Source organism: Vulpes vulpes, chromosome 11 (assembly GCF_048418805.1).
Source record: "Vulpes vulpes isolate BD-2025 chromosome 11, VulVul3, whole genome shotgun sequence".
In the NCBI taxonomy this organism is placed as follows: domain Eukaryota; kingdom Metazoa; phylum Chordata; class Mammalia; order Carnivora; family Canidae; genus Vulpes; species Vulpes vulpes.
The window spans coordinates 57,785,774-57,813,130 of record NC_132790.1 but is presented as its reverse complement, the minus strand read 5'-3'; the positions used below and the strand labels follow the sequence as shown (position 1 = coordinate 57,813,130).

The window sequence follows — 27,357 nt, the reverse complement described above, 5'->3', positions numbered from 1 at the left end:
GGGGCTGGTCCATTGCCCTTGCCAGACGACCCAGGATCTAGGCAGAGCACCAACTGTATCCATCCATGGCACCTGGCTTGGGTAAGGTGTGCACCCAAGAACAACTAGCCATTGAGAAAAAGAGAGGCCAAAACCTGAGATCTAGACATGGCGGCAGGGGCTGTTTCCAGAGGTAAGTGAACAGAAGAGTGAAGGGCAGCTATGCCAAATGGTGTCCAGCATATATCTACTTGTATCACTTCCACTGAAAATATCCTTCTGGACAGTGTGCAGAGCTGTGGCCAGCTGTGTCTCTTCTTCAGTAAGGAGAATACTTGCTTCCCAGGTACCCAACATAATCTTCCTTCATGGCTTTAGGCTTGCTGCCACAAGTTCCAATGTAAGCAGAGATAGGCTGGCCAAGTTGTGTCAATTGTCATAGACAATAGGGAGTGGAGACAGTCTACCACAGTCCTTGACACTCTATGTTGTCTATCACAGTTGATATTACTGCCTGGCCTCTCTCTGTATGCATTTGAATGTATGGTCCCAAGCCTAAACCCATTAAGGAGGGATTATGTTAGGTGCCTAGGTATTTACCTAAAAGTAGAATCTGTAAGTCATAGGGTATAAATGTGTTGAGCTTTAGTAGACATTCCCAAAGAGTTTCCCACAATGGTTGTATCATTTGATACTACTTTTGATAGTGCATGAAAGTTCTAATTGCCCCACATCCTTACCAGCACTTGGTAATGTTTGTCTTATCTCATAGTGATTTTAATCTGTATCTCTCTGATGACTAATAAAGTTAAGCAATATTTTATATGCCACTTTTTACTGATTTACGGGAATGCCCTACATATTCTGTATATAAGTCCTTTGTCAGATATATATCTAAAAATATATATTGATATGTATAGCTATAGATGCATATATGCACAGATACATATAGAATGGGAGAAGATATATAATTTATATGTAAATATATTTATTATATAACTTTATATTTAAATATAAATATGTTAATATTAATTAATTTATTATTATACTTATTTATTAATTTATTATGGTATTTAATAATTTATTAACTGAATAGTAACATATTTATATTTAAATATTTCTTCAAAATATATATGAAAATAAATGTTCAATACAAATATATCTATTTATAATATATAATTATATATATAATATGCTATATATATATAAATCACTCTGTGACTGGCTTGCTTTTTAAACATTTTCTTAAATAATTTTTCTTAAGATTTTATTTTTGGGGACACCTGGGTGGCTCAGTGATTGGGCATCTGCCTTCGGCCCAGGGCATGATCCTGGAGACCTGGGATCGAGTCCCACATCAGGCTTCCTACCTGGAGTCTGCTTCTCCCTCTGCCTCTCTCTCTCTCTGTGTCTCTCATGAATAAATAAATAAAATCTTAAAAAAAAAAAAAGATTTTATTTTTGGGTCACCAGAGTGGCTCTGTCAGTCAAGTGTATGACTCTTGGTTTCAGCTGAGGTCATAGATCTTGGGGTTCTGGGATTGAACCCTGGGCAGGGCTCTAGGCTCAGTAGGGAGTCTGCCTAAGGATTCTCTCTTTCCCCTCCCTCTATTCCTCTTCACACTTTCAATAGCTCCTGCTCTCTTTCTCTAAAATAAAGAAATCTTTTTTAAAAATAAAGATTTTAAGTAAGCTCTACACCCAATATGGGGCTCAAACTCACAACCCCAAGATCCAGAGCCGCATGTTCCACCAACTGAGCCAGCCAGGCACCCCTCTTAAATAATTTTTATAACGAAAACAAGAATTTGGGGTCTCTGGCTGGCTCAGTTGGTGGAGCATGCAACTCTTGATCTCAGGGTTGTTAAGTTCAAGCCTCATATTGGATGTAGAGATTACTTAAAAATAAAATCTTAAAAAAAAAAGAAAAGCATTTGAATTTAACTTAGTCCAATTTATCAGTTTTTCCCCCTTAATGTTTAGCATTTTATGTTTCCTATTTAGGAAATCTTGGCCCATATCATGGTCATATTGATAATCTCCTATTTTTTTTTTCCTGAAGGCTTTACTACTCTACTTTTCACATTTAGAAATACAATTCATCTAGAATTTATTTTTTGTTATGAGTTAGGAGTTGAGTTCCCACTGCCCCATATTGATAGCTAATTACTTAGCACAATTTATGGAAAAGACCATCCTATCCCAAATAGACTACTGTTGTGCCATCTTTGTTAGAATCAAATGTATGAGTCTATTTCAGGTCTGTTTTCTTTCATTGGTTTACTTGTTTATACTTGTGTCAGTGTCAAACTATCTTAGTAACTATTGTGCTATACTGTCTCAGGGTGACTGCCCTGGTTTTCCTAGTACAATCTGCACACACCTTTGCAGAGATATTGAGATATATTTCCATTGAGATATAATTGGCATACAATTTTATATTTGTTTAAGTTATACAAGATAATTATTTGATATATGAAAGTTTCTGGGTTTTGGTACGCCTGGGTTGCTCAGGTGTTAAGCATCTGCTTTCAGCCCAGGGCATGATCCTGGAGTCCCAGGATCAAGTCCCACATCGGGCTCCCTGCATGGAACTTGCTTCTCCCTCTACCTGTGTCTCTGCCTCTCTGTGTGTGTGTCTCTCATAAATAAATAAATAAAATCTTTAAAAAAAATTTCTGGGTTTTAAAACTGAAAGTATTGCATCTCAGAAAACCCTTCAGACTCTGGCAAACTAGGATACTTGGCTATCTTCCTAAGTTGTGATATCTGGTGATGTAGATTCTCTTTGTTTTTCTCCAAAATTGCCTCAGCTATTCTTCACCCATTGCATTTCTTTAAAATTTTTAGAATCAGGGATCCCTGGGTGGCGCAGCGGTTTGGCGCCTGCCTTTGGCCCAGGGCGCAATCCTGGAGACCCGGGATCGAATCCCACATCAGGCTCCCGGTGCATGGAGCCTGCTTCTCCCTCCGCCTGTGTCTCTGCCTTTCTCTCTCTCTGTGACTATCATAAATAAATAAAAAATTAAAAAAAAATTTTTTTTAGAATCAGGTTGACAATTTCTACTAAAGAAAGAAAGAAAGGAAGAAAGAAAGTCTTTGGGGATTTTCCTTGGGACTGCATTAGCCTATAAATAATTTGAGGAAATTGTTGCATATCTTTCATTACATTTATTCCCACATATTTAATGTTTTTTGATGCTATTGTAAATAGTCCCATATTATTTTTTTAAAGATTTTAATTGTTTATTTATTTTGAGAGCGAGAGCATGAGCAGGGAGAGAGGCAGAGGCAGAAGAAGAGGGAGAAGCAGACTCCCTGGTGAGCAGGGGCCCAAACAGGATCTGGGGATCATGACCCATGCCAAAGGTGGACACTTAACCAACTGAGCCACCAGGTGCCCCAATAGTCCCATTTTTAAAATTTTATTTTTATTTTTGGTGTTATTGCATTCTGATATAGAAATAAAATGAAATTTTGGAGGCTGACCCTCATCCAGTGGCATAACTGAATTCACCTATTAATTATAATAATTTATAGAGTCTTTTAGATATTATATGCATACAATCACTTTCTGCAAAAAAAGGATCATTTTTTTTCTTTGCCATCTATATGTTTATTATTTCACTTTCTTGTCTTAGTGCACAGGCTGAAAACTCTAGTGCAATGTTGAATAAAAGTGGGGACAGGGTCACACAATTATCTTTTAATTTTATCCTATGGAAGATATTGTTTATTTTTAAAATGTTTTGGGATCCCTGGGTGGGGCAGCAGTTTAGCGCCTGCCTTTGGCCCAGGGCGCGATCCTGGAGACCCGGGATCGAGTCCCACGTTGGGCTCCTGGTGCATGGAGCCTACTTCTCCCTCTGCCTGTGTCTCTGCCTCTCTCTCTCTCTCTGTGTGACTATCATAAATAAATAAAATAAATTTAAAATAAATAAATAAATAAAAATGTTTTATTTATTTATTTATTTGTTTATTTATTTATTTATTTGAGAGAGAGAGAGAGAAAGCAAGTGCATGAGTGTGGGGGTGGGTCAGAGGGAGAAAGAAAGAATCTTAAGCAGATTCTGGATCTCATGAGCCTGAGATCATGAACTGAGTTGAAACCAAGAATCAGATACTTAACTGACTATACCACCCAGGCACACTTTGGAATAATATTTTTTTAAAGTTAAAGAACAATCTTCTGGGGTTCCTGGGTGCTGCAGTCAGTTAAATGACTCTTGGTTTTGACTTAGGTCATGACCTCAGGCTTATCAAATTGAGCCCCTTGTCGGCTACACCCTGTCCACAGTCTACTTGAGATTCTCTCTTGTTCTCCCCCTGCCTCTCGTACTTGTGCTCTCTCTCTTTCTCTCAAATAAATAAATAAATAAATTTTTAAAAAAAGATTTTTGTTTATTTATTAATGACACACACACACACACACACACACACACACACACACAGAGGCAGAAACACAGACTAGGGGATAGCAGGCTCTCTATAAGGAGCCTGATGTGGGACTTGATCCTGGATCCCTGGATCACACCCTGGGCCAAAGGCAGATGTACAACTGCTGAGCCACCCAGGGGTCCCAATAAATAAATCTTTAAAAAAATATTGTGTGGGAAGCCTGGGTGGCCCAGCAGTTTAGCCCTGCCTTCAGCCCAGGGCCTGATCCTGGAGGCCTAGGATCGAGTCCCACATCGGGCTCCCAGCATGGAGCCTGCTTCTCCCTCTGCCTGTGTCTCTGCCTCTCTCTCTCTGTATCTCTAATAAATAAATAAAATATTTTAAAAATTTTTTCAAAAAAAATAAAAAAATATTGTGTGTATGGTGGCCAATGAGTAGTTTTATGGCAGGTGGCTCTAATTGTACCCCTCCTTTAGTACTAACATATAATGGAAATACCCCTAACTAAACTAAACTAACTAACTAAAGCCCAATAAGATGTCTTATTCTCGCATTAACCCATATGGTGCTGAATTTGTGGTTAAAGCCCACATTTCCTGGCAAGCTTCCTGTGCGCACATCTGTTGGTTTTTGTCTGCCTGGAATTCTTGCCCCTATCTTACTGTCTCTTTATTTCTCCACTACAACCATGTGATTCCAGAAAGACTCGGGATCGTGTTACTCTATCCCTTTAGCTCCAGGGCCTTATACTAGGCCCATCAGTTCTCCCCAAAATTCAAATGGAAAGCTTCTGAAGTCTTGTGGAAATGTCCTGAGAGCAAACATGGGGTCTCTTGCTGTTGAGGACCTAGAGCTCTCCAGATTCCTGTCCTTTCAAATGTTATGATCTCTAGCTCTCTCCCCAATTCTGAAACTGTTCATGAATCTTCTTTCCAATGAACTACTTATTTCTCTTAGCCACAGTCAGTTTCTACTATATATTAATCAGAATGGATATACCCCCTATTCTCTTTACTCTGCCACCAACATTGAGCAAAATGGGAACATACTTTTAAGGATTTAATTGTGTTCTATTTATATTGTATTTATTATATTTTTTAACTTCTTCCTAATTGACTCTAAACAGTCATTGCATATTAAAACCATAACTTTGAATTTCTCTTATTGCCTATACATAATTTATTTATTTATTTTTTAATTTTTATTTATTTATTATTTATGATAGTCACAGAGAGAGAGAGAGAAAGGCAGAGACACAGGCAGAGGGAGAAGCAGGCCCCATGCACCGGGAGCCCGATGTGGGATTTGATCCCGGGACTCCAGGATCGCGCCCTGGGCCAAAGGCAGGCGCCAAACCGCTGCGCCACCCAGGGATCCCCCTGCCTATACATAATTTAAATCCATGTATTCTAGGTTTATTTATCCCAGGGAAAGCTAGAAAGTTAGAAATTTTATTTTTAATTTTTGTTGTTTTGAATCCTCTATTCCAGGGATAAGAAGATATTTATGTAAAGGGCCAGATAGTAAATATTTTAGGCTTTGTGAACCATATGGTCTGTCTTACAACTACTCAACTGCTGTTGCAACCATGGATGGTACATAAATGAATGAGTGTGCCTCTGGACACTGAATGGACACTGAAATTTGAATTTGATGTGTCATAAAATATTCTTCTTTTCATTAAAAAAATTCAAAATATCAAAACAATTCTTAGTTTGCAGGTCATATAAAATTAGTGGTAGCCAGATCTGTTGCATGGGCTATATATAGTTGGTCAACTTCTGCTCTAGTCTCCCAATTGTGATACATTATTGGACAGGAGAAATATTGACTTATGAAATTGAGATTATAAAGTAATATGCATCACTTATGGAATATAGAGCAACTTGTCTGTCTCCTAAATTGATGAGCATGTATTCAAGGACATAACTAGAAAGGAGATACATATCTATAAAGGATATAACTAGATAAGATCTTTCTATTTCCAGGAATTCCTATGTAATATTAGAGAAAGCAGAAAGATCATACTATATGCTAAACTTCTCTGGAGTTGTTTCTTGACTATCTAATTTTATAATGTACTAATTAAACATTCATTGTTAACACAGAATCAAAGAAAATAAGGGGCTTTAAGATATGGATCAGCTCGTCACTTACAGTAATAATGATGCCTTCTATTTGTACACCATTTGATAGTTCATAAAAATTATAGTTCCACATATTATCTTTTCAATCCTCAAAACAACCCTGGAGGTAGAGAGGCAAGGTATTATTATCCTAATTTCAAGAAGAGCAACCTGTCCAAGATTACACAAGGGACAAGGGAGTAGGAGGAATTTTCTAGTCATACCTCTGAGTCATAGTCGACTAATTTCCATCAAATATAATGATACAATCATGCAATTCAGGAGCTGGGTAATGAGTAAATCCTGCTTCACCAGCTGGCGAACACGCAGTGATTCAACATAGGGATGCTTTTGGTTTGTCAACGCAAGCCTCACATGTCTAGATCAGTGGGAAATCCAGACCTCCTCCTCCCTCCTCCTTGCTCCACCTCTTTCTCTTGTAAATCCAGGAATCACAGCAATCACAATGGTGGCTGACTGCTCTGGAAGGTGTTATCCTAGCTGCTGTAGCAGCTGGGAATCTAGTGCCATGGCTGATTCCAGAGCTATGCCCTTGGAAAGCAATGCTCTTGTCAACTTCCACTGGTTGCCCACAGGATTTGAGCATAGTGTCTTTATACCTAATGAAGCATCAGTCTGAGATACTTACACCCCAAACTCAGACCCCAGCTAAGGGCAACGAAGACCTTCAGCTACCACTACTTTGATTGCCTATGAATACACAGGCCATCAGAAGGAAGGGAATTGGATTTTGCTTCCTGTCCTCACTGTGGCTGTTACTGAGACCCTTCCCCTCCGTGGTCCCACAAAAAAAGAGAGACGCTCCTTTCCTCAGGATTATACTTTTAGATAGTGCACCCACACGAACTGGCTCAGGGATCCTAATACTACAGTTCTTTGGATTCATTCACTCAGTCACTTCCCCAGGGCAAAAGTCAGGCATGGAAATAAAATGCCCTAAAGCCTTTATGTATGTTTGTATGTTACATATGTAGGGTATGGATTGATTGATTGAAATTTAACTTCTGGGGATCCCTGGGTGGCGCAGCGGTTTGGCGCCTGCCTTTGGCCCAGGGCGCGATCCTGGAGACTCGGGATCGAATCCCGCGTCGAGCTCCCGGTGCATGGGGCCTGCTTCTCCCTCTGCCTGTGTCTCTGCCTCTCTCTCTCTCTCTGTATGACTATCATAAATAAAAAAAAAAAAAGAAAAAAAAAAGAAATTTAACTTCTGGTTATGGAAAATTTAAAACACACACAAAAAATAGAGAATGTGGTATTAAACTACATTTGTCTCTCACATACCCATCACTCTGGTTTAATACTTATCAATCCTTGCTTAATCTTGTTTTCATCTCTCTAGCCACTTCCCCCCTTCCCTATGGAATATTTTGAAGGAAATCCTGGAGATCATAGAATTCCATACTTAATGCAGTAGATGACTCTAGTAGATGGTTTTCAAAAACATAACCACAGTATAATTGGACAAAATTACAAACCCTTAATCAGTAATTCCTTAATATCATCTAATATCTAGTCTTTACATTTCCCAATTGTCTCAAAAATATCTGTTTAGGGGCACCTGGGTGGCTCAGTGGTTGACTGTCTGCTTTTGATTCAGGGTGTGATCCCAGGGTCCTGGGATTGAGTCCCACATTAGGGTCCCCACAAGGAGCCTTCTTCCTCTGCCTATGTTTCTGCCTCTCTCTGTGTGTGTCTCTCATGAATAAAGAAATAAAATCTTAAAAAAATATATGTTTATAACTTGCTTGTCAAAATGGGATCCAGGGATGCCTGGATGGCTCAGCGGTTGGGTATCTGCCTTTGGCTCAGGGCATGATCCTGGAGTTCCGGGATCCCTGCAGGGAGCCTGCTTCTCCCCCTGACTGTGTCTCTGCCTCTCTCTGTCTCTCATGAATAAATAAATAAAATCTTAAAAAAAAAAAAAAAAAAAAAACAGGATCCACATGCTGTATTTGGGTATTAGGTCTCTTAAATCTTTTTTAATTTATTAAGATAATTTATTTGTTGAAGAAATCCTGTAATTTGTCCTATAGAACTTTCCATATTCTGGGTTTGATTGCATCTTCTCTGGTATTGTTTTGACACTTTCCTATATTGCTCATTCTCCCTGTCCTCATAAACTGGTACATTTAGATGCTTGATTGGATTTAAATTCAAAATATTTTGGGGAGTAGTAAACATCTTAGTGATGTTAAAATTGTCAGTGGCTCCATCAATCTTTCATTTACTGTTTTAGCAGCCATTGATGATTGGTATTTAAGTCTATTTTATTAGGAGATTACACAATGATCTCTTGTCATTTCTTTTACATTTATCAGATGGAAATTTTTTTTAAAGATTTACTATTTATTTTGAGAAAGAGAGCATGTGTGTGGAGGAGGGCAGAGGGAAAATGAGAGAGAGAATCTTAAGCAGACTCCATGCTGAGTGTGGAGCCTGACACCAGGTTTGATCCTGTGACCCTAAGATCATGACATGAGCTGAGATCGAGTCAGGTACTTAACTGACTGAGCCACTCAGGTGTCCCTCAGGTGGAAATATTTTATACAAAGAAACTTTTTCATAACAACTTTGGTCACCCTAAAATGAAATTTGTACAGGAGAAGCCTAGTGCTTGATTTTTTTTTTCTTTATTTACCGACTTCCATTACTGTATAACTTAGTAACTTATTATAGCAACTTCTAGGTGACTTGTACATTTTCTTTCCTTTTTCCTTTTTTTTAAGATTTTATTTACTCATCAGAGACACAGGCAGAGGGAAAAGCAGGCTCCCTGTGGGGAGCCTGATGTGGGAATTGATCCCAGGATTCTGGGATCATGACATTCAACCACTGAGCCACCCGGATGTCCCTACATTTTCTTTTCTTAATGTCATTATAAACTTGTACATTTTAACATCATTTATGTGATAAATGATTTAAAATATATTCTGTAGGCAATGGTAAGCCACCAAAGGCAGGTCCCAACTTTCAAACATAAAGCATACCTGGCCATGTATCTACAAATCAAACAATAAACTTATTGTTTTAGGAGGAATTCTGAAAATGAAGATCAAGTCTTCTAAACATACCTAAACTTTTAGCCACCACATTTTTTTTTTTTTTAATTTATGATAGTCACACACACAGAGAGAGGCAGAGACACAGGCAGAGGGAGAAGCAGGCTCCATGCACCGGGAGCCCAACGTGGGATTCCATCCCGGGTCTCCAGGATTGCGCCCTGGGCCAAAGGCAGGCGCTAAACTGATGCACCACCCAGGGATCCCTAGCCACCACATTTAACAATGACTATTTCCAGGATTCTTTATTTATTTATTTGTTTATTTATTTATTTATTTATTTATTTATTTATTTATTTATGATAGTCACAGAGAGAGAGAGAGAGGCAGAGACACAGGCAGAGGGAGAAGCAGGCTCCATGCACCGGGAGCCTGACGTGGGATTCGATCCCGGGTCTCCAGGATTGCGCCCTGGGCCAAAGGCAAGCGCCAAACCACTGCGCCACCCAGGGATCCCTATTTCCAGGATTCTATACTTGTTCTCAGATTTTCTTCTTTACTTTCAGCCAGTTTACTGAACTTCATTTCATGAATGTCTGAGTATCTGATTGAGGCTAGAGATTGTTACTGGCACACCTAATGATTTCCATCTTTATATCATTCAAATTGCATTTATAAGACCTGCATTTCGGGATCCCTGGGTGGCACAGTGGTTCGGCGCCTGCCTTTGGCCCAGGGCGCGATCCTGGAGACCCGGGATCGAATCCCACATCAGGCTCCCGGTGCATGGAGCCTGCTTCTCCCTCTGCCTGTGTCTCTGCCTCTCTCCCTCTCTCTCTGTGACTATCATAAATAAAAATTAAAAAAAAAATAAGACCTGCATTTCCTATAGTTAGTATTTGCAATTGCATTTTTACAAAATAAGAGCAAATTAATATCCAAATAATTGGCCAGTACAGTACTCTGGTAATCGAACATGAGTGTGTGGACAATGGGATGCAACTCAAATGGAAGCGAGTGCCAGTGTGTGAGTTCAACCTCTTGTCAGATGACATACCAAAGCCAGAATTTGATGTGTAGAAGGAGGGTTAGATGTTTTAAGAGTATGCATGAAACTCTGTTACCAACAGTGACAGGCTGGATCGTCTGTTGACTTGTTACATCTCCACCAGACAATTAGTTCTGAGAAGGCAGAAGTTCGTTTACTCCTAGCATCCAGTAGATGATTTCCTAAGATGGAAGAAAAAAAAGATGTATACAAGGCAAGAGAAAAATATACAATGATTTTGAGTACTGAGCATCATAATTAGATCTAGTTTTTAGTCGTACCTTTGGCATATTTTGACTCTGGGGTATGGGTATGATAAATATATTTCTTTAAAAATTACTTTGAGTATAGATGTAGTACATTTCATCTGGGAATATCTTGAACAGCAAACAAAATAAAATCACTGATAGTTCGTTCCTTAAGGTTAACATTTGGGTGTCTTTGTATAATATTAAACAATATAGGAATCATCTTGAACATATTGCTTTGTACTCCTACATTTATTTATTTTTGTAAGGATTTTATTTATTCATTTGAGACAGGAGATAGAAAGAGAGAGAGAGAGAGAGAGAGAGAATGAGCAGGGGGAGAGGCAGAGAGAGAAGCAGACTCCCCGCTGACCCAGAAGCCCAGAAGCCTGATTGCAGGGCTCCATCTGAGGACCTGGAGATCATGATCTGAGCCAAAGGCAGATGCTTAGCCATCTGAGCCACCCAGGCTCTACATTTAAATACATGGTTAATACTATCCTATGTTACTTTCTCCTACAATGGAAATTTTAATGACTATATTCCACTATCATATCTATTTTTAAAGTAACCAGACCCCAATCCAACTTCCAAACACGAGATTCTGATAAATAGGACCACAGAACAGTGATTCTAATCAGAATTGTGCTTGTTAATAACAGCAGGCTATTTCATGGCACATACAGCTCCAGGATGTGAGATTAACCTCAACAACTATTCATTTAGTTTGGTTTGATTTTCTGCCAGTCTTATGACCAACTTGAAGCAGGTCCTAGAACAGAGAATGTTATGTTTGGTGTCCAGGGAAGCAGCAAACTAGAGAGGCCATCCCAAATTCCAGAATAATAGAGAGCCAACATTCTCTTTATACCCATGTTATCCATTTTCTGCAGCAAAATCTGAACTAAAAGGGTAAAAATGCCATAGAGGTTAGGTTAAACTTCTTGTGGAGGAAAGTAACCTATTAGTATAGAAAAGGATGGAAATGGTGAAACAAAAAAGAAGCTGAAAACAAATCTGTTGATATATTTTGCTTTTAAGATTCTACACCATGTAAATGTCCTTCAAGAAGATAAACTTAGGGAATCCCTGGGTGGCGCAGTGGTTTAGCGCCTGCCTTTGGCCCAGGGCGCGATCCTGGAGACCTGGGATCGAATCCCACGTTGGTCTCCCAGTGCATGGAGCTTGCTTCTCCCTCTGCCTGTGTCTCTGCCTCTCTCTCTCTCTCTCTGTGACTATCATAAATAAATAAAAATTTAAAAAAATAATTTAAAAATTCTTAAAAAAAAAAAGAAGATAAACTTAAGCTGATTCATTGTCACTTGCTTCTGCAGTGGTTTCTCAGGCATCTTAGCTAGCAGCCACCCTGCCCCCAGGGTACTGAGGTCTAATAAATATTTTTCAGGCAGACTGACAATAGGAAAGAATTGTAGGACAAGAAACTACCTGCAGTACTCAGGTGGGAGTATCCTGGAAAGTGATGTGCTGAAAAACTGACCCTTCCAGCTGGTTAACTTTTATATTCATGCAATTATTTAATTTCTGTGACATTTATTCATCAATGACAAATGAATATATGACAGCCTAATGATACAGGGGAAATGCAGTATTGTGTATGGAATTGGGAGAGATGTAAAAACAAGTGCCATGGTATTCTTTCTTTACTTTTTTTTTTTTTTTTTGGTAATTTCTATACCAAAAGTGGGCCTTGAACTCAGGACACTGAGATCAAGTCATGTGCTCTTCCCGCTGAGCCAACTAGGCACCTCCGTGGTATCACTTCTTTTAAAAGCTTAAGCAAGAATGCTTTAGGCCTTTGTTATTTGGTATTGTATGTATTATTTTCTACCATCAGTATCCATTTCCTTATTTTGGTGACAGCACCCCATTTTTTCTCCTGGAGAGCCACTCTTCTATAGTACATGTTCTTTGGATGAAACAGAGGTGAAACATGTGACTCACATTTGGCTAATCACAGGATAGAGTTTTCCAGGCTACGGTAATTTGTTAAGGGATGGGCAGATAATCTGTGGTGGTTTATTTTTTTAAATTTTTATTTATTTATTTATGATAGTCACACAGAGAGAGAGAGGCAGAGAGAGAAGCAGGCTCCATGCACCGGGAGCCCGACGTGGGATTCGATCCCCGGTCTCCAGGATCGCGCCCTGGGCCAAAGGCAGGCGCTAAACTGCTGCGCCACCCAGGGATCCCCTCTGTGGTGGTTTAATTAGTGAATTCAGAGACTTTTGCAAAGGATCTCTTTCTTGGTGGACTTGGACCAGGATGGATGAAGACTTGAAATGATTGAGAGCTGTCTTGCTCCCACACGAAGCCTGAGTATAAAGGTATATGGAGGAGAGCTGAGATTTTTTATTGTTGCTTTCTGTTTTTCAGAAGGCTGTCTTTGATCTGATCTGAAATGGGCATGAGTGGCAATAGATTGAATGTTCTAACTCTACCCTTATTTTCACAGGACAGTTAGAAGTGTCTAAATTGTTAATTTAAAAAATTGATGTTTTATGACAACAAAAGCAAGAAAAACTCTATATTGGAATAGCTTATTATATAAGCATCATAAAATGTTCTAGGGATATGGCATTTTGGAGTATATAAAGGAAAATAGATATTTTCCCAAGAGATGTGTAATCTTCTTGGAAAGGCATGAACATTAAAAAAGAAACCTTTTAGAACACAAATGAATTGCAAACGGTATGCATATCAATATTTTGCATGGCAATATAGGATAACTATCTAGAAACAAAACCAGCCTACAACAAAAGGATGGGCTAAACTCAACAAAAGTTTAGGCTAAACTCTGGATATTTCCATTTAATTCTCAAGGCATTAATTCTCCTATCTCTAATCTTTATGTAGAATCATACATTTGTATTTCCTATCTGGATGTTTCTTCTAAATAATTGCTTATTTGGGGATGCCTCAGTGGCTCAGCGGTTGAGCATCTGCCTTTGGCTCAGGACAGGATCCCGGGTCCGGGATAGAGTCCCACATGGGGTTCCTTGCGGGGAGCCTGCTTCTCCTTCTTCCTGTGTCTCTGCCTCTCTCTGTGTGTCTCTCATGAATAAATAAGCAAAATCTTTTAAAAAATAATTGCTTATTTGATATCTCTACTTAGATGTCCAATAGGCATCTCAAACTTACCTTGTTCAAAAATAGTCTTTTCCTTCAATCTTGCTTGACCTAAACTGTTTTCCAAATTTCAGTAGATACCAACCCCATTTTCCAGTTGTTCAGGTCTAAAACCTTATGGGTTGTCTTTTACTTTTCTATTAAAAACTTTTTATTTATTTGAGAGAGAGAGAGAAGAAGAGAGATAATGAACCAGGGGAGGGGCAGAGGGAGAAGGAGCAGTGGACTCCTTGCTGAGCAAGGAGCCAGGCAATGTGGGGCTTGATCCCAGTACCCTGAGATCATGACCTGAGCTGAAGTTGGATGCTTAATAGACTGAGTCACCAAAGGCCCCCTACTTTTCTCTTTTTCTTGCATCTTGAATCTATTCCATCAGCAAATCTTACTGTCCCTATCTTCAAAATGTATTTAGAATCTAACCACTTCTTAATATCTCCACAGCTGCCTGAATTATTGCAATAGCCTAACCAGTATTCTTGATCTTATCATTGCCTCTCTAAAGTCTATTCACAATACAGCAGGTTAAACAGTCTAATCTTATTAGGTAAATTTTCAAACATACAGCAAAGGTGAAAAAATTTTACATTTTTCCATCTGTACACACACTACGTAGATCCTACTATTAATAGAACAGTCCTTTTTTTTTTTTTAAGATTTTATTTATTTACTCATGATAGACACAGAGAGAGACAGAGACACAGACAGAGGGAGAAGCAGGCTCCATGCAGGGAGCCTGATGTGGGACTCGATCCTGGGTCTCCAGGATCATGCCCTGGGCCAAAGACAGGTGCTTAAACCGCTGAACCACCCAGGCTGCCCCTAGAACAGTCCTCCTTAAGATGACAGATTGTGTAACTCCTCTGTCCAAAACTGATAGCTTACGTCATTCAAAAAAGAAAAGGCAATTTCTTACCATAGTCTTCAAGACTTAGTATGATCTGGTCCCTATGTCGTCTATTTCTCTTCAGTCACACTGGTCTCCTCATTGCTACTCACACATAGCTAGTACATTCTTGCTTTATGGTCTTTGCACTCCCTGTCCCTTTGCTTGGCAAGCTCTTCTAGGTATTTGAATGGCTTGCCTCTTTCTTTGGATCACTTCAGAGGTCTTCTCTGACTCTTCCAAATAAGTATTCGGTTGAACAATTTAATGTTATCCAACCATGTTGAACCATATGAACCTAATATTGTTGAGTTTAAAAGGAATGTAGAAAAGATCAGGAATTTCATATGGTTTAGGCTAATAAAATAGCATTACTGCCTTATCCTTTTATTCTCGAGTTCCAATATTCTTTATAGAGCTTCTCATCATCTTATGTACTGTTGTGTATTTTCCAGAAGATCCTGAAAGATGGGGGGGTCTTTGTTTTGTTCAATGCTTGTACTCAGTATGCAGATGGAACTTGGCTTATAGTGGGCACTCAGAAGATAATTTAAAGAATGAATTCTTTACATTAAAGTGAAAGTGATCTTTTGGAAACACAAATCTGATGTCACTTCCACAAAAACTATTATTTCTCCCCACAAAAACTCTTAAATTGGTTTGTATCACTTTCAAAACAAAGATGAGAATTCTTACTAGACCTGTAAGACCCTGCATGTTGGGTCCTTGCTTAATTCTCTAGACTCATTTCACATTATCTCCCTTATTTCTTTTCAGGCCCTGGGACTCTGCTGGTTCCATTATGAAGTCTTTATGCTCTTCCCTCACCTCTGTATTAACTTTAGCCAGTTTTTCTTTTTTAAATATCTTATTTATTTTAGAGAGATAGAGAGTGCAATGTGAGTGGGGGCGGTGAGAGGGAGAGAATCACAAGCTGACTCCACACTGAGCACAGAGCCTGATGTTGGGCTTGATCCTAAGACCCAGAGATCATGACAGGAGTTGAAATCAAGTCAGATGTTCAACTAACCAGGCCACCCAGGTGCCCCCACCTTGAGGCAGTTTTTTTCTTTTCTTTTCTTTTTTTTTTTTTTTAAAGATTTTTATTTATTCATGAGAGAGAGAGAGGGAGGCAGAGACACAGGCAGGCTCCATGCAGGGACTCCATCCCGGGTCTCCAGGATCAGGCCCTGGACTGAAGGTGGCGCTAAACTGCTGACCCACCTGGGCTGCCCCTCACAGGCAGTTTTAAATCTTGGCTCAAACCATCTCCTGCTAGAAGTCACTTCCGATATCCCAGGTTAGGTGGAGTTCCATTTCAATGCTCTCACGTACCACCTCCTTATCCTTAGAAATACCTACTCAGATTATAGTTACTTTTGTGTGATGATTTGTCTCTCTTACCAGACAGTAAGTTTCATAAGAAAAAACAGCTTTCTTTTTACTTCCCATTGGATCCCTAGCATCTCTGTCTGGCACATAGTAGTAAGAGCTTAATATTCCTTTAAAAAAAAAATCAATCTTGTTGTGTCCCTGTTATTAGCGTCTAACTGGATACCTGGTACACGGTAGATGTACATTTGCTAAATGAACCATAGTATGCAAGATGTTTACTCATTTACAATAAATATAAAATGCAGAAGTCATCATTTGATGTGATTAAGGCATTCATACATAAATTGATATCTACACAAAATTCCAAAGTCTCTCATCAACTTTTCCTAACCATTAAGACTGAAGAAAGTAACTTTCACTCCTTTTCTTTCCTTTGTTTCCTGTCTAGTGGAGTAAAGGGTGAGCTGTCTGGCTAGGAAAATCCATGTAGAGCCAGAATTAACCATAAGTGAGATTTGGCTTCTGAACCAATAGATCATGGCATCCTCATTAGAATAGTTAAGATGTTTAGAAACCTTTTTTTCCCAAATGAAAAGCTTTGCACTATTTTTCTTTTCTTTCTCTCTGTTTTTTTTTAAAAATATTTTATTTATTTATTTAGAGACTTCCAAGCAGACTCTGTGCTGAGCCTGATGTGAGGCTCTATGCCATTACCCTGTAATCATAACCAGACCTGAAATCAAGAGTCAGACTCCCAACTGACTGAGCCACCCAGGTGTCCCTATTTTTCTCTTAATTTTAATAGCAATCTCTTTGAAAATATTTCAGGGGTCAGAGGATATATTAAAACACACACATACATAAGTTGTTTTCATTTACAGGTTTATTAGGGCTGAATGACATGGAATAGTGTAAGCAGAAAAAACCAAAAATGTTACAAATGACTTCCTTTTAAATATGCTGAAACATAGAAGTTTTTAGTAAACTTTTAATTCCAGATGGGCACTGTGGCAAGCTTATTGATTTTGTCATTTATTAATTTAGGAAAGGGAGAAGAGCTAAATCAAGCACAATTAAAAATGAATTGTTAGAAAATGGTAATTTTTGGATATAATGAAACATAAAAAGAAACTAAAAACTTAAAGAAGATAGCAGGATGTTAATTTTCTAGTTTTAATAATGTATTATGGGTATGCAAGCTGGTTACCAGTGGGAGAACCTGGGTGAAAGGTACAAGAATCTATTATTTTTTTTGCAACTTCTTGTGTCTGTAATTATTTCCAAATAAAAAATAAATAAATTTAAAAAATAAGGACAACAGGAAAGATAGTAAATGAAGAAGGGATTTTTAGAAAGAGAATTTAATTATACATAGTTGAAGACTTGCTTTGCCAGATTTCCACAGGGTTGTGAGGAGTTAACCAAAATTTTAAAAATGCTTCCAAGACAGACAGACACATAGTTCACTAATAAAAATATTAGACTCTGAAAAGTGTTAACCTATTTTTAATGTTTGAACTAATGGTATTTCCTAGAGATGTATAGAGTGAAAAATAGTAGTGTTTGCAAAAAAACAACTTAATTTTGTGAAAACCCACAAAAATGAGTGTTTGCTCTTGAGAAAGGAAAACTTTTCTCTTGACATCATCAAAGAAAAATGTGAAAGATCTGATATGAAAGGAACAAAAATGTACAAATCCTATCACCTCATTCCTCAAAACTGTATAAACATTTGCAAGATTTTCCTTCATCTATTACATGTCCCTACAGTAGCCAGCCTACACAGACCTGGGGGCATTCACATGTCACAATATTCCATAAAAATCTGGGAACACATATTTTTGGCAGAAAGAAATCAATGTGCAAAGAAAGACTGCTTGTGAAATAATTCAGAGTGACACATTAAGGCAGGACCCCTTTGCCATGACAAACTGTTAGTGTCACAAATTTTATCATATTCTTGGGAGCATTCAAAAGACAAAAGGCATTATCAACTCTTAAAACAAGTGGAGTAGTTTTTTTTGGTGCCAAATAGATGGCAAATATCCTATAGAGGGAGAAGCAAAAACAGAGAAGCTCCAAAACTGTCTCATATCATTATACCTTAAAGCTTATTAAAGCAACATAGACACTGGACACTTCACTTATATTTCCTTCTTAAATTAGAATTTAGCGGGCAGCACGGGTGGCTTGGTGGTTTAGAGCTGCCTTCCGCCCAGGGCTTGATCCTGGAGACCCGGGATAGACTCCCACATCAGGCTCCCTGCATGGAGCCTGCTTCTCCCTCTGCCTGTGTCTCTGCCTCTCTCTCTCTCTCTCTCTGTGACTCTAATAAATAAATCTTTTAAAAAATTAGAGTTTTAGCAATATGGTGCAAAGTAAAAGGGGAATTAGGGCTAGAAAGACCTGAGTTCAAATTCTAACTCTTCCAGCTACTAGTTTTATCCTAGGCTAGTCATAATCTCCTAATCTCAAGGTCTTTGTTACTAAAATGGGTATAATGATCCCCATATCTCTGGGCACCTGAGTAGTTTAGGTGATTAAGTGTCTGCCTTCAGCTCAGGTCATGATCTGGGAGTGCTGGGATTGAGCCTGCTTCTGGTTCCCTACTCAGTGGGGAGTCTGCTTCTCTGTCTGACCCTTCCCTCATCTCATGCTCCTCTCTCTCTCAAATAAATAAAATCTTAAAAAAAAAAATAATCCACAAATCTCAAGGCTGGTCCTAGTACTGAAAGGGATAATTATTTAGGTGCCTAGCACAATGCTGTGCAAAGAATAGGTAGCAATAAAGGTGAGTTCCTTCCCAGCTTTTCCAGAAGACACAACAAAATGTTTCTTTCTCTAATAGTTTGCTATTTGTCAAAACAAATGGCTAAGGGTTAAGTAAAAAGGGCAAGAGAATCTAATCCTACTATTATCCAAACAATTGTTCTATTGTTAAATAAAATAATTATGCAGTTATATAAAATAATATTTAATAAACATTATTGGATTTATTAGTATTATTCAGATAATGCATTAATACCTGAATACGTCCTCTCTTTTGCAAGTCCGCTTTTTATTTTGACTTTAACTGATTTAGCAAAATAGGCCATTAATTCTTTTATTCAGATCATAACAGTACAATATTTTGGAAAGACTAAGCTCCTCATTTTTTATTTTATTTTTTTTAAAGATTTTATTTATTTATTTGAGAGAGTGTGCTAGAGACAGCACAAGTCTGGTGGAGGCGCAGAGCGTGAGGGGGAAGTGGACCTCCGCTAAGCAGGGAGCCTGAAGCCAGGCTGGATGCCGGGGACCCCTGGATCATGACTTGAACAGAGGCAGATGCTTAACCTTCTACACCACCCAGGCGCTCCATACTTCTCTTGATCCCAGGTTAAAAAAAAAAAAAAAATCATAGTTTTAATGTTTACTCATGAGTCTGAGAAAAAGTGACACGGAAAAAGAAATGGCAAAAAGTTAAAGAATTTGTCTTTCAAGGCTGATGGTGTAATTCTCCCTGTGATGAAGCACCTGTTTATGTCTGTCTGGAGACCAACGTTCCCTAACTCAGGCCTGGAACCTTCCCGAAGAGTGCCGTATTCCCAGGCCCCAGCAACTCCAAGAGGTGAGCAAGCCTTGCGAAAGTGTCAGAGGGGACAGCACAGAGAGAGCCCCTGCAAGGCTGTAGAGGCGGGTTCGTAATGTGGAATCCGCGGGCTTATTCCGGAACCTACAGTCCCTGTCTGCAAGGCTGTGTCTAAATGCATCTGGTGCCTTTTCCCCAGGAAGCTGCTCGCGATCACTTCCCTCTAGAGGCTGGTCCTCCAGCCGTCCTATCCAGAAAAAGGGGTCTCGCCCACACCATCTCTCATCCTTCTGTACCTCCTGCACAGCCTCACCAGTCTGTCATTACCTTGTCCGTCTGCGTAAACCCCTCCACCCTACTAGAAGGTAAGCGTCCCAAGGAGCCGGGTGGGCCCCGGCCTTTCCCCAGCGCCTGGAACCTGCGTCTCGAGAGGCACTTCGGGACCGTCCGTGTCTAGCTGCTGTTTAACGGCCTCTACATCCCGCCATTCTTCTCCCTCCCCCACCCCCTCACCCCGCCGCAGTCCTTTCCGGAAACCATTTCGAAGTCAGGCGTTTTCATTCTGGAAATAAGGCTTCTAGCGTTGCCGCGACGCCCCCTCGCTCTCGCTCACCCGTTCCCCACCGGCGGAACCGCCGCCCGGCCCGCTTACCCAGGCCTACTGGGCCGGACAGTTTAGGGGAGACCCGGGCAGGTGCAGCCTCGAGCCGGGGCCCGCCTCCATTCACCTTCCCGGCTCGCGGTCCTCCGCGGGCTCCGGGGAGCCACCTCGAGGCTGCTCGGGCCTCGGCCCTCCGTCCGGCGGTGGCGGCTCCCGGGGCGGCGCGTAGCCGGGCAGCCGGGGAGCCGGGGAGCCGGGGAGCCGGGGAGCCGGGAGCCCCGAGCCAGGCCGGGGCCCGGCGGGTCCCGCAGCGCGCGCCGCCGCGGCCGCCAACTGCTTCCGGGTGAGCGGGTCACCGACCCTGTGGCCCCGCCCCTCCTCCGCCAGCCGCTCCGGCTGCGGCTCCTCCCGGGGGCAGGTTCCCGCTGTCTCCGTCTCAGCCGCCGCGCCGCGGGGGCCGCCGGCGTGACCGACCGACCGGACGCGGGCGCCGGGAGCCGCCGCGTCCAGCCCGGGAGCCTGGGACCCAGTCCGCCGTCCGCCCGTCGCTCTCCGCCCCGCCGGCTCCCGGCGGCCGCCCCGCGCCCGGCCCCTTCCCGGGCGGCGCCGCAGCGGCCGCGGCAGCCGCAGCCCGCGCCCAGGGGCAGGTAAGGGCCGCCGCCCCCGCCGCCCCCGCCGCCCCCGCCGCCGGGACCCCCGGCCGGGCCTCCGCCGCCGTGCGAGCCGCGCCGCCGCTGACCGGGTTGGGGGCCGGGCTTCCCCGCGGGCTCCGGGGTCGTTCGCCTGGTTCCTGATGCGCCCGCGGTCTGGGCGAGGGGAAGGGGTTGCTCCCATTGTGGGAGAGGTGGCCTCGGCCGCTGTCCCTGTGCCTCGGCTCCCCGGCGCTCCCCGGCGCCCCCCGGCGCCCCCCGGCGCCGCCCGCAGCCAGCCGAGCCAGGCCGGTGGAGGGCGTACTATTTTTACGGGATTTCTCGCTTCCTCCTTGACCCGAAGCAGGGCGCGGGCACAACCGGCGCTTGGTCGCAGCGGGCGTCGGGCGTCATTCACACCCCGGCGGCTGACTCGGCGGCTCCGGCCAGGCCTGCTTCCCTCGCCTGCGGATGTGCAGCGGGAAGCGGGCGGACCGAACGCGACGCACCTCTTTTCCTTAGAGGGAAAAAAGTTCAAGTGTTTGCTCTACTTTGCGGCCATGGGAGAGACCGATATCGGGCTGCTGAGACACAGCCTCCGAAATTTTAACTGTTGGCAGCGCATTTTCTCTGAGTTTCCATTTAATGACTCAGCATTTCTGCAGAAATCAGAAAATCTACGGAGTAGGTTAATTGACTAAAAGGTAGTACGTGAGAATGCCTTGAGTAGCCATTAATTTTTTATGTTATTACAATGGGAAGAGAACGTGGATGCAGTAAATGGCATCAGAGGGATGGTGAGCAGGTACAGGTGGGCGACTTCATATTGAAAATGACATTTTTCTCAAGATAACATTTGAGGATGAATTTATACACGAAGGGGCAGTTGTTGGAGAATGCGGTGTTGCAGATAAGAGGTAGTTGGCAGACACTTGAGGTTCGCTGTGGTTTGGAAGTCGTGCAGAATTAACCCTGTTTAACCAACATCATGCTCTGTTTAACAAACAGAGAGATGGTGACTTAGTATTATATTAGAGTAAGAATTTCAGAAAGTGTGATTCATTTAGAAAGTTAGGTCACTCACTCTGTGACTCATCGATACGGATCTTAAAATTGGAATAGAGGAAAGCCAGAAGTTTGTTCCTGCCTGTTTAACTAGATCCCTTCAGTCATTTCATGAAGTGTGTTTTGCCTTGTTAAGTTTATTCCTGGGATATTTATGGTCATGAAGTATGGTAAGGAAATAAAAATTGAACTTTTGAAGAATATTTGGCTTTAGAATAGTTGCTAAGTAGATTGTCCTAATTATATCCCCTGCCCTGCCCCCCACTTTTTTTTTGCCAGATGAGGGAAGATAAATGAAGGGATCTAGAAACAAAATAAATGTCAGTGAAAAGATATAAAAAAGTTTACTAACCAAAAAAAAAAAAAAAAAAGTTTACTGAAATAATCTACAGTATATAAAATAATCTTTTGAGTCTTTTGATTCATCTATTTTGTGAATCCTTAAAAATGTGGAATGAGACTACCTGAGTCCTTATGTAACTTCTGTTATAGAAGAAAGTGTATTGAAGCTGTGATTTATTATTGGAATGAACTTTTTATTGCTGAAATGTAATTTGATAATTTTTGGCTTTAAAAATGTTGTTAAGCAAAATAACCTTGAATCACAGAGCACTTGATATTTTTAGCTTTCTTTTTCTTCTTTTGGGAATTCAGCTTATATTACCTTGATTTTCATTTGTAGGAAACTTTAGTTATCGGCTATAAAGTAATGGTAAGTTGGTCTTACCAGATTCCTTTAATTACTTGACTGAATTTTGGCATCTTATTTTCTTGGATATCCATTCTTATATACAGCGTTCCCTAATGTTGCTTTTGATTTTTGTCCAGCTAATAGTGACTTAATTAAGTCAGTTCCCAGTAAACCGAGATTCCCTTTTGGAAAATCCCTTGTGGAAACCACCATAACTAACAGTTTTGATAGGTAGACATGCAAAAGAAACCTTATGTCATGATTTAAGCATCTCCATAATGAAGGAACAAAGTGATAGGAGGGTATATTTGGCAAGTAGATTCTTTTTCTCTCAAAACAAAACCAAAAACATATCTTTACTAGAAATGAGGGTTGTGTCTTGCTAAGCTCTTTGTGAATTGTTTCACTCTGCTCTTGGTGTGAAAAGGAACAGAATCGATGATGTGTAGGAAAAAATAATTCTCCCAGCAGTGTGCTAGGAATGTTGATGAGGATGATTTAAGAGGAAATACAATTCCTCTGTCTTTACCATTGGGACACTATCCATTGCACCTACAAAACAGAGGCCATTTCATAGCCTTTTCCTTTTAGGTAGTTACTTCCTTTCTGGAGACTGACTCTAAATGGAGAGATGGACCTTTAACCAGGAAAATGTACTGCCTTATCCGATTTGCAAACAATAGACTTTATGACCATTATTCAAAACTCTACTTTTAAAATCAGAAGGCAGGGATTGAGCAGAATTTGCCCTGTGAGTAAAATAACTCACTTTTTCCTTCATTTTTCCTTTTAAGATCCTAGATAGACACCTTTGGACTGATTTTTTTTTTTTTTTTTTTTTTGTGTTGCACGTTGCACTTTTAAAACTTTTTGCCCTACAAGAAATTAGGCCACACTTAAAAGGAATCGAACAATGGACTAAAAACTGGGTTTACTATAAGTTATATTCTTTTATTATTTCTTTATTCTGTTTCTTGGGGGAAGTCTGAGATTTGCTAAATATGTATGCTTTTATTTTGGTCTAATAGTAGGGAGAACAGTAGATAAGAGTAAAAATGATTGAGGAAAGGGAAAACATGGCATGCATACATAGGAAGAGAATGCCCACTTCATGGGTACAGTAGATTTGTGGGACTTTTTTTTTTTTTTTAAAGGTTTATTTATTTATTCATGAGAGAGACAGACTGAGAGAGAGGCAGAGACACAGGCAGAGGGAGAAGCAGGCTCCTCGCAGGGAGCCCGATGTGGGACTCGATCCCATATCCTGGGATCAGACCTGAACCTAAGGCAGGCGCCCAACCACTGAGCCACCCAGGTGTCCCTGATTTGAGGGACTTTTAAAAATAGATAAAACATTTAAAAATAGAATGTTATATGGTGCAAAGGAAGCCTCCTTTACAAAACAAACTTCTAGCCTTTTCTCATTCCTGTGTCCTCCAATCCAAGCAACCACTGTGAATGGTTTCCTCTATATTCTAATCCAAATTTCCTATTACATATGTAATCACCTGTGTTTAGGAGAACTTTCTTCTTTCATTCTTACCTTTGACACATCTTGGGGATTTTTTTTTTTTTTTTTTTTTTAATTTATGATAGTCACACACACAGAGAGAGAGAGGCAGAGGCACAGGCAGAGGGAGATGCAGGCTCCACGCACCGGGAACCCGACGCGGGACTCGATTCCGGGTCTCCAGGATCGCGCCCTGGGCCAAAGGCAGGCGCCAAACGGCTGCGCCACCCAGGGATCCCTCTTGGGGATTTTTTTGTATTAGCACATGTGTCCCTGTGGTTTTTAAAAAAGACCGGATGTCCTGCATAGTGAAGACAAACCATAATTTATTTATTGTCCATGATTTATTATACCATTCCATATTAGTAGACATTTAGGTTGTTTCTAGCTTTCTACAAATGTTGCTATAGTGAACAACTAGTATATGTCTTTGCACTAGTCTGTAAGTATGTATATGGAATATATTTCTGAAAGAGTGATTGCAAAGTTGGGGCTTAAGTTGAGATTCATAAATTTGTTTCAATCTTATATTGGACTTTATAGTAGAAGTTATCTTCTTTCTCAACCTTGTAGGAGAAAGGAGCTCTTTATCCTCTCCATTTAAAAAAATATTAACTTGTATTTTATAAGGCAGTCTTAAACATTTCAGAGTGACAGGTGGTTAATTTTGTTTGTACTGGTAAAGGTAAAAAATACTGTAGCTTGAAGACTGGTGTTATAGGCAAACCATTTATATTTGGTAATAGTTAAATGAATACATTTTATAGTCAGTTGGTTGTTTTGGGATTTTATGACCATATCAATTAAAAATATTGTATATAGTTTAACTTCTTGCCCTGCTGAAATCTGCTACTATATTATTATGCATAGAAAACAGTCCACCTTCTGTCTTCCTTTACTTTTCACATCCTTAGTCTATTCATAATAAAATAAACCTCTGTAGAGTTTGAGATTCAAAAATCCTTTTGCAAACCAGAGTGTTACTGATGGATTAATTTCCCAAAGCAGGGGATGGGTACAGATTCAGTTTTTATTCTATAAATTGTATGTGAGCAAATTAAGCGTTTAAAAGTTCAATTTCTGTATTATACAGCTTACTTATGACCAGGAGGAGGGGGCTTCAGGAACTTTTGCCCTTTTAAAATCAGAGAGGCTAGAGAAAAAAAAATACTGAGGGGCTAATGTCTGATGATGAAGTTGGAACTTATGAGTGGCAGTTTCTCTGGCTGATGCCCAGGGTCTATTTTGAGGCCTTGTCAAAGCTTGTCTGACAGAACCTACCACATAACTGTAATCTGTCCTGGCCCTGCTGCAAGTCAGGAAGGCCTGCGGTTTAGGAAAAGTGGCAACCACAGAAGAGTGAGCTTATAGAGGACATTTGCCTTCAGACGATTAAGGCTAAGTTTTGGGGTGAAAATCTGCTTAGTGTGCATATTCCAGGATCATTTCCCCCCCTTTTTGTTTTCCTTTTTAAAGAATGATGTTTAAGCATGATTAAGGAAAACTAATGAGGAAAGTATTTTAGAAGAATGTGCAGAAGGAAGAGCACAGTATTGTACCAGTATTGATAACGTTTTGGGTTAAGAGTGATCAGTCAAATGTTTTACAACAGGCAAACCATTACTGATACTGGCATAGGGAGGCCATAGCCCTAGTTGAACTAGTTTAGTTCAGAAACTTACACATATATCTTTGGATCAAAAGGACACCAGGAACAAAAGACTGTTTTACAGGATTATTTTGAGTTCATATTCTCTTCTTCCCATAGAACTGCTGCAGTCTCATGTACATTATCATGAAGTTATCTCTTTAAAAATAACTCGAGGCTGTTACCAGATTCTATCTCCCAGCACAGCTGCCTCTGTGTATCATGTGCTTTCTCATGAAGACCTTGGTATTTTCTATACTTAGTGAGTGAGGCACTTGAGTTTAAAGTTCTTTAACTGATTTTACTTCTTAGGCTAGAAAGCTGTTTAAAGGGCTTAGTGCTCCACCTATTTATTCAAGGTTTCTGTCACCATATTAAACTGCAGCCTTGTATTACAGTCAAGGTTGTTTGAAGAATTCCGCATGCAGTGCAAACTTGATTTACAGACTCAAAGCCTGAAGATGCTTTCCTTTCTTTTGCTTTAGATTAGGTTGTAACTCCAAGAAATTTAGTTTTTCCTTGCCCTCAGAAATTTGGATTATCTGCATTTGGTAATGACAATGTATTTAATAATGTATTCGGTGTAAGGAGAAAAAGTAAACTTGAGAATTTTTCCTTTTTTTTCTTTTTTTCTGTTCCTGTTATCTGATTTATTCCTATTATCCCTTCCCTGTCTCAGGTCTCAGCCTTCCCCTACTGAAAAAACAAAACAAAACAAAACAAAACAAAAAAGAGGATCGTGCAGAACAGAAAGTGGAAAAGAGGTTGGGAAAAGCTTTGGAGTACAAGTCTGTCCTCAGAAGTGAAATGTTAAAACTCTTTTTTTTTCTTTTTTTTAAGATTTTATTTATTTACTCATGAGAGACACAGAGAAAGAGAGAGAGGCAGGCTCCATGCAGGGAGCCCGTTGTGGGACTCGATCCTGGGACTCTAGGCTCATGCCCCAGGTCGAAGGCAGGAGCCAAACCACTGAGCCACTCAGGAATCCCCTAAAACTCTTCTTAAAAAAAAAAAAAAAAAATCATAGTTCAACTTTTTCATTGTTTTCACTTTGAACCTTGTATATCCTAGTTGTTTTTTTCATTACAAACACCGAAATCTTAACTAGTTTTGATATAACATAGCTTTACTCTTTTAGGAAACTAATTTTAGAGTTACTTTTTCTGATCACTTTGTTATTCTTTCTGTATCCCCCACTTTCTTAAGTTGAAACATTTTAACAGCCAGGAGCACTCTTTTGGCTCTGTTTTCCAAGTAAGATAGAGTATACTATATGCAGACGATTAGGGTGTTAAAATATTTATTTCCCTGTTAAATGGTTTAAGTAATTTATGACAATAAAAAGTACAATTAGTAAGCATACATTGCTATTTAAAAAAGGGAAAAAAAGAAGGATTTCAGTAAATTGACCCAAGGATTTTCAGATTAAAGATAGAAAAAAAATCAGTTTTAGATTAG

The 27,357-nt window shown here is 40.3% G+C and overlaps 2 protein-coding genes across 28 annotated transcripts in view; one reads left to right on the top strand and one right to left on the bottom strand.

The window, feature by feature from the left end:
- GOLGA4 (golgin A4) overlaps positions 1-20,528 on the bottom strand; it is a 179,075-nt gene extending 158,547 nt beyond the window's left edge. The window contains exons 1-2 of the mRNA XM_072726415.1: positions 20,408-20,528; positions 10,648-10,753 (exon numbers count right to left, since the gene is read on the bottom strand). The gene's annotated coding sequence lies outside the window, so the exon portion shown is untranslated. The remainder of the gene's footprint in view (positions 1-10,647; positions 10,754-20,407) is intronic.
- The window catches only part of LRRFIP2 (LRR binding FLII interacting protein 2), a 109,445-nt gene continuing 101,977 nt past the window's right edge, over positions 19,890-27,357 (top strand). For 13 of the 27 annotated variants that reach the window (XM_072726448.1, XM_072726444.1, XM_072726437.1 and 10 more), the window contains exon 1: positions 20,886-21,003. The gene's annotated coding sequence lies outside the window, so the exon portion shown is untranslated. Of the gene's footprint in view, positions 20,121-20,885; positions 21,004-21,340; positions 21,690-27,357 lie in introns of those variants that run through there. The other 14 variants (XM_026001039.2, XM_072726445.1, XM_072726438.1 and 11 more) reach the window with 5 other exon arrangements.